Genomic DNA, 4,185 nt, shown 5'->3' with positions numbered 1-4,185 from the left:
AGGCGGGGCGGGGCGGGAAGTGCATTGAAAGGTGAATGTACTTGCCAATGCTGGGGTGCCAGCTTGCGTGTGTGGTGTTCTTGAAGCAGCTGGACATGGCCAGACCCCATCAATCATGTCATCTCTAGTCCCCTTGCAGGGTGGGCAGCTCGGCAGCTGGACTGGCCCTTGGCAAAGTTACGTGAGTAGAGTCTGCCCTTGATCAGAGCCCTCAAGAACCCTGTGCCCTTGTTTCTCCCCCAGGCTTTTGATCTCCCACCTACTGAAGCCTCTGTCCAATGAGGTACAAGTGGGTTCTGGAAGAATGGTCCTGGCATCTGCGCCACTGGGACACCTATTAATGCAGATCCCAGACCCCTACCCCACACCCACTGACTCAGATATGTGTGTGAAGAGTTTGGATGCATCTTGTCAAGCACCCCTAGATTATTTTCATGCACAATTATTTTTATGAGATTGTTAGGTTAGAAGGTGCTAATGGTTTAATACAGTGATTCTCACCTGTTTTGCTGCCTCCACACTGTTCAATGTGCAACACCTGGGAATGCGTGTGTCAGAATCTCTAGAGCGCTTTGGCAGATTCCCAATGGGGAGTCTGATACATCCTGCTTTGCATATTATGACCTGTTTCCTGGCTGAGAACCACCACTTAAGCCTTTCCTTCTGGTAGGCGACAGGCATTTTAGAGGAAATGACCTTTACCCTGTACTTGGCTGGATGTTCTTGGTTGGCACCCCTGGCTGGTGTCGGCATGCTCTGGAAGGAAGGGCCCTCCCTGGCCCTGGCCTAATGTTTGCCACCAGTTTCCACCCTCTGCTGATTACTAGAGGAGCTCTTGGCATGCTGTGCTGATAGGACCTTCTCTATATTAATAGCAATATTTAACCCAAAGGCAGGGCTGATGGAAAAATTCCAACCACTTGCTGGTTGATGGAGAAAGGGTCCCTGTCTATTCACTTATTTATGAATTCATATTTTAACAAATATTTATTGAGCATCTACCCTATGACAGGCCCCGTGCTGCATTCTGCAGAGGGCATGGTGATTAATGAGGCCCCATTTTCCTTTAGATTTCAGATTACAAAGGGCAAATCAGGAAGGGACATGGGAGCCGCCTACTTTGTTGATTGCCACCGCTTCCTTGGCCTAGACCATGGCCTTGGCATGGGAAGCATGGTAGAGTGCTGACATATGCAATTCAGTATGAAAGTTTGCAGTATAGCCTGTGGCGGCTGAGAGGCAAACTTGATGTATTAAGTGATATTAAAAATGCAGCTCTTTCTGATAATTTATTATGCACATTTTCATAAACACATTACACTCGTCACAGTACATTTACTAGCACTAGTCCTACCAGTGGGGAAAAGTTAACACTTATCTAATGATGCTATTTTGTAAATGGCAAATGCTCTTAGAGCAGCTGCGATGGTCTAAATAGCTCTAAGAGGTGTTTGTCTTCTTTACCCCTGGGACAACTGTCCAGTGGTTTGCAGACCACAGGTCTGTGGGCCCCTCACCTCACCCACACCTCTCATTTTCCACGTGAGGAAACTGAGGTCTATAGCGATGGAGGACCTGGCTCAAGGTCACATGAGACAGACCTGGAACTCACACTAAGGGACTGAGTGGAAAGACTAGAGCTCTCTCTCCTGCTACACAGGCCATGGTCTGGGCTGCTGGATTGGAAAGAGGCCAAGGTAAGAGGCTTACCTGCCAGGAGGGGCTTAGCTCAGGTTCAGGCTGCCTCTGGCTGGAAATCAGATGCCAGGGAGGGATAATGCTGTATCCTTAGGGGAAGCTCTAGAAATAACCTGATGGAGGACAAGGAGTATAGCCTGAGGCTTAGGTGACAACACGGATGAGGCAGTGCCCTCTATTTCCCGCCCCGTAAGAGGCCTGGGGACCACTGGAGCCCAGGGTCTTGTTTGAATGTCTTTTGAACTAGAGTGAACATCTCAGTGTAATGAATGGGTTAGAATGGACAGGAGCTCTAACTGGCAATTTTGAAACTCAGGGCCAATAGCTACAAATATTCCCTCAAACAGCTTTTAATTAATTACTGATGCAATTCAGAAGGTATTAACAAGGCAAATGATGGCTTCTCATTTTAACTCATTTTGCTTTTTAAATTTATAAATATTTCAGTCATACAACAAAAGCCAAGGGTAAACGTAAAGACTGCCTGTACCATCAACCAGCTTAAAAAGAAAACATTATAGGTTCCTCAAAAAGCTAAACATGGAATTACCATGTGACCCAGCATCTCCCAAGAATATACCTAAAAGAATTGAAAGCAGGAATTCAGATACTTGTACACCCATGTTCATTGTAGCATTTTTCACAACAACCCAAAGGGCAACAACCCAAGTGTCCATCAGCAGATGAATACAGAAACAAATGTGGTAGAGTTATACAATGGAATATTATTCAGCCCTAAAAAGGAATGACGTTCTGATCTATGCTACAATCTAGATGAACCTTGAAGGCATGTTAAGTGAAATAAGACAGACACAAAAGCACAAATGTTGCATGATTTCACTTATATGAAATGTCTAGAATAGGCAAATTTATAGAGACAGAAAGTATATTCTCTACTTACCAGGGGCTGGGGGGAGGAGAGAATGGGGAGTTATTGCTTGGTGGGTACAGAGTTTCTGTTAGGGTGATGAAAAAAGATTTTGAAAATAAATAATGATGATAGTTGCACAATATTGTAAACATAATTAATGCCACTGAATTGTACACTTAAAATGATTAAAATGCAAATTTTGTATTTTATGTTTCACCGCAATTTTAAAAATCATAAATGCATTTGAAATCTCCTTATATTCTTCCTCTATTCATTGCTCTCCCCAGAGGCAATCACTATTACAAATTTAGTAATTATCACTCTATGCATTCATTTTTACATTTACAACATATGTATGCATCTACAAATGATTGATATATGGTATGGTTTGGTATGTTTTAAAACTTCATATAAATGGTAGCATACTGTACATATCCTCATTTTACTGATTTTTTTTCCACTTACCACTGTTTGTGAGATGCATTCTATTGGAGCATGTAGTTATAGTTTATTTGTTTTCATTGCTGTATAATACTCCACTCTGAAAATACCACAGTTTGTTTTTCCTTTCTATTTTTGCACATTTACATTGATTTCTACATGTTGCTATTATAAACCTGTTGCAATGGGTTTTCCTAGCCCACGTGTGGGAGAGTTTCATTACAACTTCTTGGACAGGGAATTGCTGGGTCGAAGGACATGTGTATTTATAGCTTGACCAGAGAGTGTCAAACTGCTCTCAAAAGTGGTTATGACCATTTCTATTTCTACCAGCCGTGTATGAAGTTCCAGTTCCTTCATATTCTCATCAACGCTTGGTATCACCAGACTTGAATTTTTGCTGATCTGATAGGTGTGAAAGGGTATCTCATTGCGTTTAATTTGTTCTTCTTGCTGACTAGATGCTGTTGCATTTTTTCAACTAAGGGCAGGTATACACAGTCAAGAGATAAATGTAGCAAATTGAAAATTGAGGAGTTTCTATCTATAAGGGATAGGTTAAATACAGTATGATTCGCCTGTACAGTGGAATATTATGTAGCCATTAAAAAGACAAGGCAGCTCTGTGTGCATTGGTATGGAAGATATATCTATATTCTGATGCACTAAAAATCTTTTCATCTGAGACATACTGTTAAATAAAAAAGCAAGAATCATAAGACAGTATGATTCTTGTATATAAAGAAAAGGATGTATACACCCATGTATTTTTTTTATATGCATAAGACACCATTGAAAGAATAGACAGGAATCTGATAAAAATAGTTCACCTGCGAAGAGAACTAAGGGACAGGGAAACTTTTCTGCTCTGTGCATTTTTACCACAAACATGAATTACACATAAAAAAAAAAAAAAAAGAAGCCTGGAATAAGCAAATTCATAGAGACAGAAAGTGGAATAGAAGTTACCAGAGGCTTGGGGTGGGGGTGGGGTTATTATTTAATGAGTACAGAGTTTCCCTTGGGATGATGTCTGGAAATGGGTAGTGGTGATGGTTGCACAACATTGTGAGTGTACTTAACCCACTGAGTTGTACACTTAAAAATGGTTAAAAATGGTAAATTTTATGTTACATATATTTTACCACAATAAACAAGTAGGAAAAAAATAAGCC

At 41.2% G+C, this 4,185-nt stretch overlaps 1 long non-coding RNA gene across 1 annotated transcript in view; it reads left to right on the top strand.

Moving 5' to 3' along the window:
- LOC112473117 overlaps positions 1 to 3,928 on the top strand; it is a 7,006-nt gene extending 3,078 nt beyond the window's left edge. Inside the window, exon 2 of the long non-coding RNA XR_003043909.1 lies at positions 244 to 3,928. This is a non-coding gene — a long non-coding RNA (uncharacterized LOC112473117). The remainder of the gene's footprint in view (positions 1 to 243) is intronic.
- The last annotated feature ends 257 nt before the right edge of the window (positions 3,929 to 4,185 follow it).

The sequence above is a fragment of the Pteropus alecto genome, unplaced genomic scaffold (genome assembly GCF_000325575.1).
Source record: "Pteropus alecto unplaced genomic scaffold, ASM32557v1 scaffold98, whole genome shotgun sequence".
In the NCBI taxonomy this organism is placed as follows: domain Eukaryota; kingdom Metazoa; phylum Chordata; class Mammalia; order Chiroptera; family Pteropodidae; genus Pteropus; species Pteropus alecto.
The sequence above is the reverse complement of the archived record's forward strand: the minus strand, read 5'-3'. Positions and strand labels throughout refer to the sequence as shown.